The sequence below is a fragment of the Channa argus genome, unplaced genomic scaffold, assembly GCF_033026475.1.
Source record: "Channa argus isolate prfri unplaced genomic scaffold, Channa argus male v1.0 Contig066, whole genome shotgun sequence".
Classification (NCBI taxonomy): Eukaryota; Metazoa; Chordata; class Actinopteri; order Anabantiformes; family Channidae; genus Channa; species Channa argus.
In genome coordinates, this window is record NW_027125285.1 from 23,544 (window position 1) to 42,028 (window position 18,485).

The 18,485-nt window shown below is 46.2% G+C and overlaps 14 non-coding genes across 14 annotated transcripts; all 14 read left to right on the forward strand.

Moving 5' to 3' along the window:
- The first annotated feature begins 767 nt into the window (after positions 1 to 767).
- On the forward strand, positions 768 to 840 carry trnak-cuu (transfer RNA lysine (anticodon CUU)). Its single transcript has one exon. It is a non-coding gene; the product is annotated as a tRNA-Lys (tRNA).
- A 1,908-nt stretch (positions 841 to 2,748) lies between these two features.
- Positions 2,749 to 2,821, forward strand: trnak-uuu (transfer RNA lysine (anticodon UUU)). The gene has a single exon. It is a non-coding gene; the product is annotated as a tRNA-Lys (tRNA).
- A 650-nt stretch (positions 2,822 to 3,471) lies between these two features.
- Positions 3,472 to 3,578, forward strand: trnal-caa (transfer RNA leucine (anticodon CAA)). The gene is made up of 2 exons: positions 3,472 to 3,509; positions 3,534 to 3,578. It is a non-coding gene; the product is annotated as a tRNA-Leu (tRNA).
- Positions 3,579 to 4,053: 475 nt separating this feature from the next.
- On the forward strand, positions 4,054 to 4,126 carry trnak-uuu (transfer RNA lysine (anticodon UUU)). Its single transcript has one exon. It is a non-coding gene; the product is annotated as a tRNA-Lys (tRNA).
- Positions 4,127 to 4,721: 595 nt separating this feature from the next.
- Positions 4,722 to 4,828, forward strand: trnal-caa (transfer RNA leucine (anticodon CAA)). Its single transcript has 2 exons — positions 4,722 to 4,759; positions 4,784 to 4,828. It is a non-coding gene; the product is annotated as a tRNA-Leu (tRNA).
- Positions 4,829 to 5,251: 423 nt separating this feature from the next.
- trnak-cuu (transfer RNA lysine (anticodon CUU)) lies at positions 5,252 to 5,324 on the forward strand. Its single transcript has one exon. It is a non-coding gene; the product is annotated as a tRNA-Lys (tRNA).
- A 2,631-nt stretch (positions 5,325 to 7,955) lies between these two features.
- trnal-caa (transfer RNA leucine (anticodon CAA)) lies at positions 7,956 to 8,062 on the forward strand. The gene is made up of 2 exons: positions 7,956 to 7,993; positions 8,018 to 8,062. It is a non-coding gene; the product is annotated as a tRNA-Leu (tRNA).
- Positions 8,063 to 10,378: 2,316 nt separating this feature from the next.
- trnak-cuu (transfer RNA lysine (anticodon CUU)) lies at positions 10,379 to 10,451 on the forward strand. Its single transcript has one exon. It is a non-coding gene; the product is annotated as a tRNA-Lys (tRNA).
- A 1,857-nt stretch (positions 10,452 to 12,308) lies between these two features.
- trnak-uuu (transfer RNA lysine (anticodon UUU)) lies at positions 12,309 to 12,381 on the forward strand. Its single transcript has one exon. It is a non-coding gene; the product is annotated as a tRNA-Lys (tRNA).
- Positions 12,382 to 13,031: 650 nt separating this feature from the next.
- Positions 13,032 to 13,138, forward strand: trnal-caa (transfer RNA leucine (anticodon CAA)). The gene is made up of 2 exons: positions 13,032 to 13,069; positions 13,094 to 13,138. It is a non-coding gene; the product is annotated as a tRNA-Leu (tRNA).
- Positions 13,139 to 13,614: 476 nt separating this feature from the next.
- Positions 13,615 to 13,687, forward strand: trnak-cuu (transfer RNA lysine (anticodon CUU)). Its single transcript has one exon. It is a non-coding gene; the product is annotated as a tRNA-Lys (tRNA).
- A 1,857-nt stretch (positions 13,688 to 15,544) lies between these two features.
- Positions 15,545 to 15,617, forward strand: trnak-uuu (transfer RNA lysine (anticodon UUU)). The gene has a single exon. It is a non-coding gene; the product is annotated as a tRNA-Lys (tRNA).
- Positions 15,618 to 16,267: 650 nt separating this feature from the next.
- trnal-caa (transfer RNA leucine (anticodon CAA)) lies at positions 16,268 to 16,374 on the forward strand. The gene is made up of 2 exons: positions 16,268 to 16,305; positions 16,330 to 16,374. It is a non-coding gene; the product is annotated as a tRNA-Leu (tRNA).
- A 476-nt stretch (positions 16,375 to 16,850) lies between these two features.
- On the forward strand, positions 16,851 to 16,923 carry trnak-cuu (transfer RNA lysine (anticodon CUU)). The gene has a single exon. It is a non-coding gene; the product is annotated as a tRNA-Lys (tRNA).
- The last annotated feature ends 1,562 nt before the right edge of the window (positions 16,924 to 18,485 follow it).

An 18,485-nucleotide genomic window follows, 5' to 3' on the forward strand; every position in this document is an offset into this window, starting at 1 on the left:
TCATTACACTGTCATAAGTTGCGCAAAGTCCCAACTGACGGCCCTTTCCAGCTGAGACAAAGGTGAGTATTGCAACAAATTGAGACTTTCCTCAAGAACACCTTGAGTATGTTGATTGAATTAGAGAATAACAACCTAATGACTTAGTTCCACTGTCCTAAAGAGTCGGCGCCCACCAACAGCTGTCAGGATGGCCGAGCGGTCTAAGGCGCCAGACTCAAGGAAGAACTCCTTCCCCAGAGGGACTTCTGGTCTCCAGTGGAAGCGCGGGTTCAAATCCCACTCCTGACATTTATTTTATCTGCATGTTGCTAATGATTTAGACATATTTGTATTGAGCAACTTTGAAAACTTTAACAACTCGTGATTGTCTTTTGTTGCACAAAGCAAAAGACATGGCAACACTATTGCATAATCCTTCTCTACCATATACCATTGTGCTGCTGAGATAATGCTGCCGCAACATTCTTACGAGAATGCACCTCGGGCACTCCTGGCAGTAATTTCTGACCACGCGCACAACTGACCGTCCACATCAACTCACGTCAAGTGAGGTGGCCATGATGTGCATGCAAACGATTAGTTCGAAGCAATTTATTCCATGCCTAAGACTTACTGTCTGGAGGAAGATGCAGAAAACAAACGGCTAAATAGTTGCAGCTGATCTAAAAGTGATTGCTGAAACAGAGTGGGACTTTGCTTAAACACGCCTGGAAAAATGTTGCTTTATTGAGGGTCAAAGGGTCTTTTCAGGTGTCCTTTTAGCGGCCCGGCTAGCTCAGTCGGTAGAGCATGAGACTCTTACTCTCAGGGTCGTGGGTTCGAGCCCCACGTTGGGTGGGGTCTCTTTTGATTATGGCCACACTGGAGAAGATCTGGGACCAACACTAAAACTGCAGAACAACTTGATTTCTTGTACAGCTGAAAATGAAAGTCACTGGGGGACTTTCATAGGGAACACCGAGTGTACTCGGTGTGTCATCTGGAAACAGGAAAGTGGACAAGGTGATTTGGCGGCAGAACGAGGAACTTCAGGAGTGTATACAGAGAACAAGGTTAGCTAAGAAGAAGTGGGACACTGCGAGGACTGAAGAGAGTCGACAAGAGTACAGGGAGATGCAGCGTAAGGTGAAGGTAGAGGTGGCAAAGAGCATATGAGGACTCTTATTCTAGGTTGGACACTAAAGAAGGAGAGGTGGATTTGTTCAGGTTGGCCAGACTAAGAGACAGAGATGGGAAGGATGTGCAGCAGGTTAGGGTGTTTAACGATAAGGATGGAAATAAATTGACAGGTGCCAGGATTGTGATGGGAAGATGGAAGGATAACTTTTTAAGAGTTAATCAATGAGGAAAATGAAAGGGAACAAAGAGTAGAAGAGGTGACTGGTGTGGAGCAGGAAGTAGCCAAGATTAGTAAGAGTGAAGTGAGGAGGACGTTGAAGAGGATGAAGATTGGAAAGGCAGCGGGTCCTGATGACATACCTGTGGAGGTATGAAAGTGTCTAGGAGAGGTGGCAGTAGAGTTTCTGACTAGTTTGTTTAACAAGATCTTGGAGAGTGAGAGGAAGGCCGAGGACTGGAGGAGAAGTGTACTGGTGCCCATTTTTAAGAACGAGGGAGATGAGCAGAGCTGTGGCAACTACAGAGGAATAAAGTTGATGAGCCACACAATGAAGTTGTGGGAAATAGTAGTGGAAGTTAGGCTAAGGGCAGAGGTGAGCAATATGGTTTCATGCCTAGAGAGAGTCCAACAGATGAAGTATTTGCTTTGAGGATGCCGATGGAGAAATACAGAGAAGGTCATGGGGAGTTGCATTGTGTCTTCGTAGACTTAGAGAAAGCGTATGACAGGGTGCCGAGAGAGGAGCTGTGGTATTGTATGAGGAATTCTGGAGTGGCAGAGAAGTATGTTAGAGTGATGGAGGATATGTATGAAAGCTGTAAGACCGCGGTGAGATGTGCTGTAGGTGTGACAGAGGAGTTCAAGGTGGCGGTGGGTCTGCATCAAGGATCGGCTCTGAGCCCCTTCTTTCTTGCTCTGGTGGCGGACAGGCTGACAGATGAGGTTAGACTGGAATCTCCGTGGACTATGATGTTTGCGGATGACATTGTGATTTGTAGTGAGAACAGGGAGCTGGTGGAGGAAAATCTAGAGAGATGGAGGTCTGCTCTGGAAAACTGAGATGTGTGTCAATGAGAGGGACCCAGGTGGAACGGTGAGGTTACAGGGGGCAAAGGTGAAGAAGGTGCAGGATTTTAAGTACTTAGGGTCAACGGTTCAGAGCAACGGAGAGTGTGGAAAAGAGTTGAAGAGGCCACTGCAATCAGGTTGGAACGGGTGGACAAAAGTGTCAGGTGTGTTGTGTGATAAAAGAGTGTCAGCGAGAATGAAAGGAAGCCACCGTCTCAAGACGGTGGTGAGACCAGCGATGTTGTTCGGCTTAGAGACAGCGGCACTGAAGAAAACACAGGAGGCAGAGCTGGAGGTAGCAGAGCTTAAGATGTTGATGTTGTCTTTGGGAGTAACGAGGATGGACAGGATCAAGAATGAGGACAAACGGTTAGTTCAAAGCAATATACTCCAAGCCTAAGACTTACTGTCTGGAGGAAGTTGCAGAAAACAAACGGCTAAATAGTTGCAGCTGATCTAAGAGCGATTGCTGAAACAAAGTGGGACTTTGCTCAAAGACGCCTGGAAGTATGTTGCTTCATAGAAGGTCAAAGGGTCTTTTCAGGGTCCTCTTTGAGGCCCGGCTAGCTCAGGCGGTAGAGCATGAGACTTTTAATCTCAGGGTCGTGGGTTAGAGCCCCACGTTGGGCGTGGTGCTTTTAATACGGCCACACTGGATAAGATCTGGGACCAACACTAAAACTGCAGAAAACCTTGATTTCTTGTACAGCTGAAAATGAAAGTCACTTCCTGCAATTACACACAGTAAAGTAGCCAAATTACAGTCGGCTTTCACAGGGGAGCTGATTTCACAAATTGGGATATGGAAAATGACTTTACCCGACTAGATACCAGTCAGAGTACTGCAATTTTGTTGTCGTTTATACACGTAACCATGTTTCCAATCAGCTTTCTCAAACTGTGCATAAGCGTAACAAAAGGCTGCAAGCCCTACGATGGATGCTGAGGTTTTTGAAAAAGTAGCAATTCAGAAAATCCAGCTGCAACTGCAGCCAGACTTGGCTACCCGTACAAACGTTTTGCCAAACAATATCGATCATCGAACCAACACTCCAACTGAAACCCACTAAACTATCAAACAGGAGCTTCACTCACCTCATTACACTGTCATAAGTTGCGCAAAGTCCCGACTGACGTCCCTTTCCAGCTGAGACAAAGGTGAGTATTGCAACAAATTGAGACTTTCCTCAAGAACACCTTGAGTATGTTGATTGAATTAGAGAATAACAACCTAATGACTTAGTTCCACTGTCCTAAAGAGTCGGCGCCCACCAACGGCTGTCAGGATGGCCGAGCTGTCTAAGGCGCCAGACTCAAGGAAGAACTCCTTCCCCAAAGGGACTTCTGGTCTCCAGTGGAGGCGTGGGTTCAAATCCCACTCCTGACATTTTTTTTATCTGCATGTTGCTAATGATTTAGACATATTTGTATTGAACAACTTTGAAAACTTTAACAACTCGTGATTGTCTTTTGTTGCACAAAGCAAAAGACATGGCAACACTATTGCATAATCCTTCTCTACCATATACCATTGTGCTGCTGAGATAATGCTGCCGCAACATTCTTACGAGAATGCACCTCGGGCACTCCTGGCAGTAATTTCTGACCACGCGCACAACTGATCGTCCACATCAACTCACGTCAAGTGAGGTGGCCATGATGTGCATGCAAACGATTAGTTCAAAGCAATTTATTCCATGCCTAAGACTTACTGTCTGGAGGAAGATGCAGAAAACAAACGGCTAAATAGTTGCAGCTGATCTAAGAGCGATTGCTGAAACAAAGTGGGACGTTGGTCAAAGACGCCTGGAAATATGTTGCTTCATTGAAGGTCAAAGGGTCTTTTCAGGGTCCTCTTTGAGGCCCGGCTAGCTCAGGCGGTAGAGCATGAGACTTTTAATCTCAGGGTCGTGGGTTCGAGCCCCACGTTGGGCGTGGTGCTTTTAATACGGTCACACTGGACAAGATCTGGGACCAACACTAAAACTGCAGAAAACCTTGATTTCTTGTACAGCTGAAAATGAAAGGGGAGCTGATTCCACAAATTGGGATATGGAAAATGACTTTACCCGACTAGATACCAGTCGGAGTACCGCAATTTTGTTGTCGTTTATACACGTAACCATGTTTCCAATCAGCTTTCTCAAACTGTGCATAAGCGTAACAAAAGGCTGCAAGCCCTACGATGGATGTTGAGGTTTTTGAAAAAGTAGCAATTCAGAAAATCCAGCTGCAACTGCAGCCAGACATGGCTACCCGTACAAACGGTTTGCCAAACAATATCGATCATCTAACCAACACTCCAACTGAAACCCACTAAACTATCAAACAAGAGCTTCACTCACTTCATTACACTGTCATAAGTTGCGCAAAGTCCCGACTGACGGCCCTTTCCAGCTGAGACAAAGGTGAGTATTGCAACAAATTGAGACTTTCCTCAAGAACACCTTGAGTATGTTGATTGAATTAGAGAATAACAACCTAATGACTTAGTTCCACTGTCCTAAAGAGTCGGCGCCCACCAACAGCTGTCAGGATGGCCGAGCGGTCTAAGGCGCCAGACTCAAGGAAGAACTCCTTCCCCAGAGGGACTTCTGGTCTCCAGTGGAGGTGCGGGTTCAAATCCCACTCCTGACATTTATTTTATCTGCATGTTGCTAATGATTTAGACATATTTGTATTGAGCAACTTTGAAAACTTTAACAACTCGTGATTGTCTTTTGTTGCACAAAGCAAAAGACATGGCAACACTATTGCATAATCCTTCTCTACCATATACCATTGTGCTGCTGAGATAATGCTGCCGCAACATTCTTACGAGAATGCACCTCGGGCACTCCTGGCAGTAATTTCTGACCACGCGCACAACTGACCCTCCACATCAACTCACGTCAAGTGAGGTGGCCATGATGTGCATGCAAACGATTAGTTCGAAGCAATTTATTCCATGCCTAAGATCTAAAAGTGATTGCTGAAACAGAGTGGGACTTTGCTTAAACACGCCTGGAAAAATGTTGCTTTATTGAGGGTCAAAGGGTCTTTTCAGGTGTCCTTTTAGCGGCCCGGCTAGCTCAGTCGGTAGAGCATGAGACTCTTAATCTCAGGGTCGTGGGTTCGAGCCCCACGTTGGGCGGGGTCTCTTTTGATTATGGCCACACTGGAGAAGATCTGGGACCAACACTAAAACTGCAGAACAACTTGATTTCTTGTACAGCTGAAAATGAAAGTCACTGGGGGACTTTCATAGGGAACACCGAGGGTACTCGGTGTGTCATCTGGAAACAGGAAAGTGGACAAGGTGATTTGGCGGCAGAACGAGGAACTTCAGGAGTGTATACAGAGAACAAGATTAGCTAAGAAGAAGTGGGACACTGCGAGGACTGAAGAGAGTCGACAAGAGTACAGGGAGATGCAGTGTAAGGTGAAGGTAGAGGTGGCAAAGAGCATATGAGGACTCTTATGCTAGGTTGGACACTAAAGAAGGAGAGGTGGATTTGTTCAGGTTGGCCAGACTAAGAGACAGAGATGGGAAGGATGTGAAGCAGGTTAGGGTGTTTAACGATAAGGATGGAAATAAATTGACAGGTGCCAGGATTGTGATGGGAAGATGGAAGGAGAACTTTTTAAGAGTTAATCAATGAGGAAAATGAAAGGGAACAAAGAGTAGAAGAGGTGACTGGTGTGGAGCAGGAAGTAGCCAAGATTAGTAAGAGTGAAGTGAGGAGGACGTTGAAGAGGATGAAGAGTGGAAAGGCAGCGGGTCCTGATGACATACCTGTGGAGGTATGAAAGTGTCTAGGAGAGGTGGCAGTAGAGTTTCTGACTAGTTTGTTTAACAAGATCTTGGAGAGTGAGAGGAGGGCCGAGGACTGGAGGAGAAGTGTACTGGTGCCCATTTTTAAGAACGAGGGAGATGAGTAGAGCTGTGGCAACTACAGAGGAATAAAGTTGATGAGCCACACAATGAAGTTGTGGGAAATAGTAGTGGAAGCTAGGCTAAGAGCAGAGGTGAGCAATATGGTTTCATGCCTAGAGAGAGTCCAACAGATGAAGTATTTGCTTTGAGGATGCCGATGGAGAAATACAGAGAAGGTCATGGGGAGTTGCATTGTGTCTTCGTAGACTTAGAGAAAGCGTATGACAGGGTGCCGAGAGAGGAGCTGTGGTATTGTATGAGGAATTCTGGAGTGGCAGAGAAGTATGTTAGAGTGATGGAGGACATGTATGAAAGCTGTAAGACCGCGGTGAGATGTGCTGTAGGTGTGACAGAGGAGTTCAAGGTGGCGGTGGGTCTGCATCAAGGATCGGCTCTGAGCCCCTTCTTCCTTGCTCTGGTGGCGGACAGGCTGACAGATGAGGTTAGACTGGAATCTCCGTGGACTATGATGTTTGCGGATGACATTGTGATTTGTAGTGAGAACAGGGAGCTGGTGGAGGAAAATCTAGAGAGATGGAGGTCTGCTCTGGAAAACTGAGATGTGTGTCAATGAGAGGGACCCAGGTGGAACGGTGAGGTTACAGGGGGCAAAGGTGAAGAAGATGCAGGACTTTAAGTACTTAGGGTCAACGGTTCAGAGCAACGAAGACTGTGGAAAAGAGGTGAAGAGGCCACTGCAATCAGGTTGGAACGGGTGGACAAAAGTGTCAGGTGTGTTGTACGATAAAAGAGTGTCAGCGAGAATAAAAGGAAGCCGCCGTCTCAAGACGGTGGTGAGACCAGCGATGTTATTCGGCTTAGAGACAGCGGCACTTAAGAAAACACAGGAGGCAGAGCTGGAGGTAGTAGAGCTTAAGATGTTGAGGTTCTCTTTGGGAGTAACGAGGATGGACAGGATCAAGAATGAGGACAAACGGTTAGTTCAAAGCAATATACTCCAAACCTAAGACTTACTGTCTGGAGGAAGTTGCAGAAAACAAACGGCTAAATAGTTGCAGCTGATCTAAGAGCGATTGCTGAAACAAAGTGGGACTTTGCTCAAAGACGCCTGGAAGTATGTTGCTTCATTGAAGGTCAAAGGGTCTTTTCAGGGTCCTCTTTGAGGCCCGGCTAGCTCAGGCGGTAGAGCATGAGACTTTTAATCTCAGGGTCGTTGGTTAGAGCCCCACGTTGGGCGTGGTGCTTTTAATACGGCCACACTGGATAAGATCTGGGACCAACACTAAAACTGCAGAAAACCTTGATTTCTTGTACAGCTGAAAATGAAAGTCACTTCCTGCAATTACACACAGTAAAGTAGCCAAATTACAGTCGGCTTTCACAGGGGAGCTGATTTCACAAATTGGGATATGGAAAATGACTTTACCCGACTAGATACCAGTCAGAGTACCGCAATTTTGTTGTCGTTTATACACGTAACCATTTTTCCAATCAGCTTTCTCAAACTGTGCATAAGCGTAACAAAAGGCTGCAAGCCCTACGATGGATGCTGAGGTTTTTGAAAAAGTAGCAATTCAGAAAATCCAGCTGCAACTGCAGCCAGACGTGGCTACCCGTACAAACGTTTTGCCAAACAATATCGATCATCGAACCAACACTCCAACTGAAACCCACTAAACTATCAAACAGGAGCTTCACTCACCTCATTACACTGTCATAAGTTGCGCAAAGTCCCGACTGACGGCCCTTTCCAGCTGAGACAAAGGTGAGTATTGCAACAAATTGAGACTTTCCTCAAGAACACCTTGAGTATGTTGATTGAATTAGAGAATAACAACCTAATGACTTAGTTCCACTGTCCTAAAGAGTCGGCGCCCACCAACGGCTGTCAGGATGGCCGAGCGGTCTAAGGCGCCAGACTCAAGGAAGAACTCCTTCCCCAAAGGGACTTCTGGTCTCCAGTGGAGGCGTGGGTTCAAATCCAACTCCTGACATTTTTTTTATCTGCATGTTGCTAATGATTTAGACATATTTGTATTGAACAACTTTGAAAACTTTAACAACTCGTGATTGTCTTTTGTTGCACAAAGCAAAAGACATGGCAACACTATTGCATAATCCTTCTCTACCATATACCATTGTGCTGCTGAGATAATGCTGCCGCAACATTCTTACGAGAATGCACCTCGGGCACTCCTGGCAGTAATTTCTGACCACGCGCACAACTGATCGTCCACATCAACTCACGTCAAGTGAGGTGGCCATGATGTGCATGCAAACGATTAGTTCAAAGCAATTTATTCCATGCCTAAGACTTACTGTCTGGAGGAAGATGCAGAAAACAAACGGCTAAATAGTTGCAGCTGAGGTTAGACTGGAATCTCCGTGGACTATGATGTTTGCGGATGACATTGTGATTTGTAGTGAGAACAGGGAGCTGGTGGAGGACAATCTAGAGAGATGGAGGTCTGCTCTGGAAAACTGAGATGTGTGTCAATGAGAGGGACCCAGGTGGAACGGTGAGGTTACAGGGGGCAAAGGTGAAGAAGGTGCAGGACTTTAAGTACTTAGGGTCAACGGTTTAGAGCAACGGAGAGTGTGGAAAAGAGGTGAAGAGGCCACTGCAATCAGGTTGGAACGGGTGGACAAAAGTGTCAGGTGTGTTGTACGATAAAAGAGACCAGCGATGTTATTCGGCTTAGAGACAGCGGCACTTAAGAAAACACAGGAGGCAGAGCTGGAGGTAGTAGAGCTTAAGATGTTGAGGTTCTCTTTGGGAGTAACGAGGATGGACAGGATCAAGAATGAGGACAAACGGTTAGTTCAAAGCAATATACTCCAAGCCTAAGACTTACTGTCTGGAGGAAGTTGCAGAAAACAAACGGCTAAATAGTTGCAGCTGATCTAAGAGCGATTGCTGAAACAAAGTGGGACTTTGCTCAAAGACGCCTGGAAATATGTTGCTTCATTGAAGGTCAAAGGGTCTTTTCAGGTTCCTCTTTGAGGCCCGGCTAGCTCAGGCGGTAGAGCATGAGACTTTTAATCTCAGGGTCGTGGGTTAGAGCCCCTCTTTGGGCGTGGTGCTTTTAATACGGCCACAGTGGATAAGATCTGGAACCAACACTAAAACTGCACAAAACCTTGATTTCTTGTACAGCTGAAAATGAAAGTCACTTCCTGCAATTACACACAGTAAAGTAGCCAAATTACAGTCGGCTTTCACAGGGGAGCTGATTTCACAAATTGGGATATGGAAAACGACTTTACCCGACTAGATACCAGTCGGAGTACCACAATTTTGTTGTCGTTTATACACGTAACCATGTTTCCAATCAGCTTTCTCAAACTGTGCATAAGCGTAACAAAAGGCTACAAGCCCTACGATGGATGCTGAGGTTTTTGAAAAAGGAGTAATTCAGAAAATCCAGCTGCAACTGCAGGCAGACTTGGCTACCCGTACAAACGTTTTGCCAAACAATATCGATCATCTAACCAACACTCCAACTGAAACCCACTAAACTATCAAACAAGAGCTTCACTCACTTCATTACACTGTCATAAGTTGCGCAAAGTCCCGACTGACGGCCCTTTCCAGCTGAGACAAAGGTGAGTATTGCAACAAATTGAGACTTTCCTCAAGAACACCTTGAGTATGTTGATTGAATTAGAGAATAACAACCTAATGACTTAGTTCCACTGTCCTAAAGAGTCGGCGCCCATCAACAGCTGTCAGGATGGCCGAGCCGTCTAAGGCACCAGACTCAAGGAAGAACTCCTTCCCCAGAGGGACTTCTGGTCTCCAGTGGAGGCACGGGTTCAAATCCCACTCCTGACATTTATTTTATCTGCATGTTGCTAATGATTTAGACATATTGGTATTGAGCAACTTTGAAAACTTTAACAACTCGTGATTGTCTTTTGTTGCACAAAGCAAAAGACATGGCAACACTATTGCATAATCCTTCTCTACCATATACCATTGTGCTGCTGAGATAATGCTGCCGCAACATTCTTACGAGAATGCACCTCGGGCACTCCTGGCAGTAATTTCTGACCACGCGCACAACTGCCCTCCACATCAACTCACGTCAAGTGAGGTGGCCATGATGTGCATGCAAACGATTAGTTCGAAGCAATTTATTCCAAGCCTAAGACTTACTGTCTGGAGGAAGATGCAGAAAACAAATGGCTAAATAGTTGCAGCTGATCTAAAAGTGATTGCTGAAACAGAGTGGGACTTTGCTTAAACACGCCTGGAAAAATGTTGCTTTATTGAGGGTCAAAGGGTCTTTTCAGGTGTCCTTTTAGAGGCCCGGCTAGCTCAGTCGGTAGCGCATGAGACTCTTAATCTCAGCGTCGTGGGTTCGAGCCCCACGTTGGGCGGGGTCTCTTTTGATTATGGCCACACTGGAGAAGATCTGGGACCAACACTAAAACTGCAGAACAACTTGATTTCTTGTACAGCTGAAAATGAAAGTCACTGGGGGACTTTCATAGGGAACACCGAGGGTACTCGGTGTGTCATCTGGAAACAGGAAAGTGGACAAGGTGATTTGGTGGCAGAACGAGGAACTTCAGGAGTCTATACAGAGAACAAGATTAGCTAAGAAGAAGTGGGACACTGCGAGGACTGAAGAGAGTCGACAAGAGTACAGGGAGATGCAGCGTAAGGTTGAGGTAGAGGTGGTAAAGAGCATATGAGGACTCTTATGCTAGGTTGGACACTAAAGAAGGAGAGGTGGATTTGTTCAGGTTGGCCAGACTAAGAGACAGAGATGGGAAGGTTGTGAAGCAGGTTAGGTTGTTTAACGATAAGGATGGAAATAAATTGACAGGTGCCAGGATTGTGATGGGAAGATGGAAGGAGAACTTTTTAAGAGTTAATCAATGAGGAAAATGAAAGGGAACAAAGAGTAGAAGAGGTGACTGGTGTGGAGCAGGAAGTAGCCAAGATTAGTAAGAGTGAAGTGAGGAGGACGTTGAAGAGGATGAAGAGTGGAAAGGCAGCGGGTCCTGATGACATACCTGTGGAGGTATGAAAGTGTCTAGGAGAGGTGGCAGTAGAGTTTCTGACTAGTTTGTTTAACAAGATCTTGGAGAGTGAGAGGAGGGCCGAGGACTGGAGGAGAAGTGTACTGGTGCCCATTTTTAAGAACGAGGGAGATGAGCAGAGCTGTGGCAACTACAGAGGAAAAAAGTTGATGAGCCACACAATGAAGTTGTGGGAAATAGTAGTGGAAGCTAGGCTAAGGGCAGAGGTGAGCAATATGGTTTCATGCCTAGAGAGAGTCCAACAGATGAAGTATTTGCTTTGAGGATGCCGATGGAGAAATACAGAGAAGGTCATGGGGAGTTGCATTGTGTCTTCGTAGACTTAGAGAAAGCGTATGACAGGGTGCCGAGAGAGGAGCTGTGGTATTGTATGAGGAATTCTGGAGTGGAAGAGAAGTATGTTAGAGTGATGGAGGACATGTATGAAAGGTGTAAGACCGCGGTGAGGTGTGCTGTAGGTGTGACAGAGGAGTTCAAGGTGGCGTTGGGTCTGCATCAAGGATCGGCTCTGAGCCCCTTCTTCCTTGCTCTGGTGGCGGACAGGCTGACAGATGAGGTTAGACTGGAATCTCCGTGGACTATGATGTTTGCGGATGACATTGTGATTTGTAGTGAGAACAGGGAGCTGGTGGAGGAAAATCTAGAGAGATGGAGGTCTGCTCTGGAAAACTGAGATGTGTGTCAATGAGAGGGACCCAGGTGGAACGGTGAGGTTACAGGGGGCAAAGGTGAAGAAGGTGCAGGACTTTAAGTACTTAGGGTCAACGGTTTAGAGCAACGGAGAGTGTGGAAAAGAGGTGAAGAGGCCACTGCAATCAGGTTGGAACGGGTGGACAAAAGTGTCAGGTGTGTTGTACGATAAAAGAGTGTCAGCGAGAATGAAAGGAAGCCACCGTCTCAAGACGGTGGTGAGACCAGCGATGTTGTTCGGCTTAGAGACAGCGGCACTGAAGAAAACACAGGAGGCAGAGCTGGAGGTAGCAGAGATTTAGATGTTGAGGTTAGTTCAAAGCAATATACTCCAAGCCTAAGACTTACTGTCTGGAGGAAGTTGCAGAAAACAAACGGCTAAATAGTTGCAGCTGATCTAAGAGCGATTGCTGAAACAAAGTGGGACTTTGCTCAAAGACGCCTGGAAATATGTTGCTTCATTGAAGGTCAAAGGGTCTTTTCAGGGACCTCTTTGAGGCCCGGCTAGCTCAGGCGGTAGAGCATGAGACTTTTAATCTCAGGGTCGTGGGTTCGAGCCCCACGTTGAGCGTGGTGCTTCTAATATGGCCACACTGGATAAGATCTGGGACCAACACTAAAACTGCACAAAACCTTGATTTCTTGTACAGCTGAAAATGAAAGTCACTTCCTGCAATTACACACAGTAAAGTAGCCAAATTACAGTCGGCTTTCACAGGGGAGCTGATTTCACAAATTGGGATATGGAAAATGACTTTACCCGACTAGATACCAGTCGGAGTACCGCAATTTTGTTGTCGTTTATACACGTAACCATGTTTCCAATCAGCTTTCTCAAACTGTGCATAAGCGTAACAAAAGGCTGCAAGCCCTACGATGGATGCTGAGGTTTTTGAAAAAGTAGCAATTCAGAAAATCCAGCTGCAACTGCAGCCAGACATGGCTACCCGTACAAACGTTTTGCCAAACAATATCGATCATCGAACCAACACTCCAACTGAAACCCACTAAAGTATCAAACAAGAGCTTCACTCACCTCATTACACTGTCATAAGTTGCGCAAAGTCCCGACTGACGGCCCTTTCCAGCTGAGACAAAGGTGAGTATTGCAACAAATTGAGACTTTCCTCAAGAACACCTTGAGTATGTTGATTGAATTAGAGAATAACAACCTAATGACTTAGTTCCACTGTCCTAAAGAGTCGGCGCCCACCAACAGCTGTCAGGATGGCCGAGCGGTCTAAGGCGCCAGACTCAAGGAAGAACTCCTTCCCCAGAGGGACTTCTGGTCTCCAGAGGAGGCGCGGGTTCAAATCCCACTCCTGACATTTATTTTATCTGCATGTTGCTAATTATTTAGACATATTTGTATTGAGCAACTTTGAAAACTTTAACAACTCGTGATTGTCTTTTGTTGCACAAAGCAAAAGACATGGCAACACTATTGCATAATCCTTCTCTACCATATACCATTGTGCTGCTGAGATAATGCTGCCGCAACATTCTTACGAGAATGCACCTCGGGCACTCCTGGCAGTAATTTCTGACCACGCGCACAACTGACCGTCCACATCAACTCACGTCAAGTGAGGTGGCCATGATGTGCATGCAAACGATTAGTTCGAAGCAATTTATTCCATGCCTAAGACTTACTGTCTGGAGGAAGATGCAGAAAACAAAGGGCTAAATAGTTGCAGCTGATCTAAAAGTGATTGCTGAAACAGAGTGGGACTTTGCTTAAACACGCCTGGAAAAATGTTGCTTTATTGAGGGTCAAAGGGTCTTTTCAGGTGTCCTTTTAGAGGCCCGGCTAGCTCAGTCGGTAGAGCATGAGACTCTTAATCTCAGGGTCGTGGGTTCGAGCCCCACGTTGGGTGGGGTCTCTTTTGATTATGGCCACACTGGAGAAGATCTGGGACCAACACTAAAACTGCAGAACAACTTGATTTCTTGTACAGCTGAAAATGAAAGTCACTGGGGGACTTTCATAGGGAACACCGAGTGTACTCGGTGTGTCATCTGGAAACAAGAAAGTGGACAAGGTGATTTGGCGGCAGAACGAGGAACTTCAGGAGTGTATACAGAGAACAAGGTTAGCTAAGAAGAAGTGGGACACTGCGAGGACTGAAGAGAGTGGACAAGAGTACAGGGAGATGCAGCGTAAGGTGAAAGTAGAGGTGGCAAAGAGCATATGAGGACTCTTATTCTAGGTTGGACACTAAAGAAGGAGAGGTGGATTTGTTCAGGTTGGCCAGACTAAGAGACAGAGATGGGAAGGATGTGCAGCAGGTTAGGGTGTTTAACGATAAGGATAGAAATAAATTGACAGGTGCCAGGATTGTGATGGGAAGATGGAAGGAGAACTTTTTAAGAGTTAATCAATGAGGAAAATGAAAGGGAACAAAGAGTAGAAGAGGTGACTGGTGTGGAGCAGGAAGTAGCCAAGATTAGTAAGAGTGAAGTGAGGAGGACGTTGAAGAGGATGAAGATTGGAAAGGCAGCGGGTCCTGATGACATACCTGTGGAGGTATGAAAGTGTCTAGGAGAGGTGGCAGTAGAGTTTCTGACTAGTTTGTTTAACAAGATCTTGGAGAGTGAGAGGAAGGCCGAGGACTGGAGGAGAAGTGTACTGGTGCCCATTTTTAAGAACGAGGGAGATGAGCAGAGCTGTGGCAACTACAGAGGAATAAAGTTGATGAGCCACACAATGAAGTTGTGGGAAATAGTAGTGGAAGCTAGGCTAAGGGCAGAGGTGAGCAATATGGTTTCATGCCTAGAGAGAGTCCAACAGATGAAGTATTTGCTTTGAGGATGCCGATGGAGAAATACAGAGAAGGTCATGGGGAGTTGCATTGTGTCTTCGTAGACTTAGAGAAAGCGTATGACAGGGTGCCGAGAGAGGAGCTGTGGTATTGTATGAGGAATTCTGGAGTGGCAGAGAAGTATGTTAGAGTGATGGAGGACATGTATGAAAGCTGTAAGACCGCGGTGAGATGTGCTGTAGGTGTGACAGAGGAGTTCAAGGTGGCGGTGGGTCTGCATCAAGGATCGGCTCTGAGCCCCTTCTTCATTGCTCTGGTGGCGGACAGGCTGACAGATGAGGTTAGACTGGAATCTCCGTGGACTATGATGTTTGCGGATGACATTGTGATTTGTAGTGAGAACAGGGAGCTGGTGGAGGAAAATCTAGAGAGATGGAGGTCTGCTCTGGAAAACTGAGATGTGTGTCAATGAGAGGGACCCAGGTGGAACGGTGAGGTTACAGGGGGCAAAGGTGAAGAAGGTGCAGGACTTTAAGTACTTAGGGTCAACGGTTCAGAGCAACGGAGAGTGTGGAAAAGAGGTGAAGAGGCCACTGCAATCAGGTTGGAACGGGTGGACAAAAGTGTCAGGTGTGTTGTGTGATAAAAGAGTGTCAGCGAGAATGAAAGGAAGCCACCGTCTCAAGACGGTGGTGAGACCAGCGATGTTGTTCGGCTTAGAGACAGCGGCACTGAAGAAAACACAGGAGGCAGAGCTGGAGGTAGCAGAGATTTAGATGTTGAAGTTAGTTCAAAGCAATATACTCCAAACCTAAGACTTACTGTCTGGAGGAAGTTGCAGAAAACAAACGGCTAAATAGTTGCAGCTGATCTAAGAGCGATTGCTGAAACAAAGTGGGACTTTGCTCAAAGACGCCTGGAAGTATGTTGCTTCATTGAAGGTCAAAAGGTCTTTTCAGGGTCCTCTTTGAGGCCCGGCTAGCTCAGGCGGTAGAGCATGAGACTTTTAATCTCAGGGTCGTGGGTTAGAGCCCCACGTTGGGCGTGGTGCTTTTAATACGGCCACACTGGATAAGATCTGGGACCAACACTAAAACTGCAGAAAACCTTGATTTCTTGTACAGCTGAAAATGAAAGTCACTTCCTGCAATTACACACAGTAAAGTAGCCAAATTACAGTCGGCTTTCACAGGGGAGCTGATTTCACAAATTGGGATATGGAAAATGACTTTACCCGACTAGATACCAGTCGGAGTACCGCAATTTTGTTGTCGTTTATACACGTAACCATGTTTCCAATCAGCTTTCTCAAACTGTGCATAAGCGTAACAAAAGGCTGCAAGCCCTACGATGGATGCTGAGGTTTTTGAAAAAGTAGCAATTCAGAAAATCCAGCTGCAACTGCAGCCAGACTTGGCTACCCGTACAAACGTTTTGCCAAACAATATCGATCATCGAACCAACACTCCAACTGAAACCCACTAAACTATCAAACAAGAGCTTCACTCACCTCATTACACTGTCATAAGTTGCGCAAAGTCCCGACTGACGGCCCTTTCCAGCTGAGACAAAGGTGAGTATTGCAACAAATTGAGACTTTCCTCAAGAACACCTTGAGTATGTTGATTGAATTAGAGAATAACAACCTAATGACTTAGTTCCACTGTCCTAAAGAGTCGGCGCCCACCAACAGCTGTCAGGATGGCCGAGCGGTCTAAGGCGCCAGACTCAAGGAAGAACTCCTTCCCCAAAGGGACTTCTGGTCTCCAGTGGAGGCGTGGGTTCAAATCCCACTCCTGACATTTATTTTATCTGCATGTTGCTAATGATTTAGACATATTTGTATTGAACAACTTTGAAAACTTTAACAACTCGTGATTGTCTTTTGTTGCACAAAGCAAAAGACATGGCAACACTATTGCATAATCCTTCTCTACCATATACCATTGTGCTGCTGAGATAATGATGCCGCAACATTCTTACGAGAATGCACCTCGGGCACTCCTGGCAGTAATTTCTGACCACGCGCACAACTGATCGTCCACATCAACTCACGTCAAGTGAGGTGGCCATGATGTGCATGCAAACGATTAGTTCGAAGCAATTTATTCCATGCCTAAGACTTACTGTCTGGAGGAAGATGCAGAAAACAAACGGCTAAATAGTTGCAGCTCATCTAAAAGTGATTGCTGAAACAGAGTGGGACTTTGCTTAAACACGCCTGGAAAATTGTTGCTTTATTGAGGGTCAAAGGGTCTTTTCAGGTGTCCTTTTAGAGGCCCGGCTAGCTCAGTCGGTAGAGCATGAGACTCTTAATCTCAGGGTCGTGGGTTCGAGCCCCACGTTGGGCGGGGTCTCTTTTGATTATGGCCACACTGGAGAAGATCTGGGACCAACACTAAAAATGCAGAACAACTTGATTTCTTGTACAGCTGAAAATGAAAGTCACTGGGGGACTTTCATAGGGAACACCGAGGGTACTCGGTGTGTCATCTGGAAACAGGAAAGTGGACAAGGTGATTTGGCGGCAGAACGAGGAACTTCAGGAGTGTATACAGAGAAAAAGGTTAGCTAAGAAGAAGTGGGACACTGCGAGGACTGAAGAGAGTCGACAAGAGTACAGGGAGATGCAGCGTGGATTTGTTTGTTCAGGTTGGCCAGACTAAGAGACAGAGATGGGAAGGATGTGCAGCAGGTTAGGGTGTTTAACGATAAGGATGGAAATAAATTGACAGGTGCCAGGATTGTTATGGGAAGATGGAAGGAGAACTTTTTAAGAGTTAATCAATGAGGAAAATGAAAGGGAACAAAGAGTAGAAGAGGTGACTGGTGTGGAGCAGGAAGTAGCCAAGATTAGTAAGAGGGAAGTGAGGAGGACGTTGAAGAGGATGAAGAGTGGAAAGGCAGCGGGTCCTGATGACATACCTGTGGAGGTATGAAAGTGTCTAGGAGAGGTGGCAGTAGAGTTTCTGACCAGTTTGTTTAACAAGATCTTGGAGAGTGAGAGGAGGGCCGAGGACTGGAGGAGAAGTGTACTGGTGCCCATTTTTAAGAACAAGGAAGATGAGCAGAGCTGTGGCAACTACAGAGGAATAAAGTTGATGAGCCACACAATGAAGTTGTGGGAAATAGTAGTGGAAGCTAGGCTAAGGGCAGAGGTGAGCAATATGGTTTCATGCCTAGAGAGAGTCCAACAGATGAAGTATTTGCTTTGAGGATGCCGATGGAGAAATACAGAGAAGGTCATGGGGAGTTGCATTGTGTCTTCGTAGACTTAGAGAAAGTGTATGACAGGGTGCCGAGAGAGGAGCTGTGGTATTGTATGAGGAATTCTGGAGTGGCAGAGAAGTATGTTAGAGTGATGGAGGACATGTATGAAAGCTGTAAGACCGCGGTGAGGTGTGCTGTAGGTGTGACAGAGGAGTTCAAGGTGGCGGTGGGTCTGCATCAAGGATCGGCTCTGAGCCCCTTCTTCCTTGCTCTGGTGGCGGACAGGCTGACAGATGAGGTTAGACTGGAATCTCCGTGGACTATGATGTTTGCGGATGACATTGTGATTTGTAGTGAGAACAGGGAGCAGGTGGAGGAAAATCTAGAGAGATGGAGGTCTGCTCTGGAAAACTGAGATGTGTGTCAATGAGAGGGACCCAGGTGTAACGGTGAGGTTACAGAGGGCAGAGGTGAAGAAGGTGCAGGACGTTAAGTACTTAGGGTCAACGGTTCAGAGCAACGGAGACTGTGGAAAAGAGGTGAAGAGGCCACTGCAATCAGGTTGGAACGGTTGGACAAAAGTGTCAGGTGTGTTGTGTGATAAAAGAGTGTCAGCGAGAATGAAAGGAAGCCGCCGTCTCAAGACGGTGGTGAGACCAGCGATGTTGTTCGGCTTAGAGACAGCGGCACTGAAGAAAACACA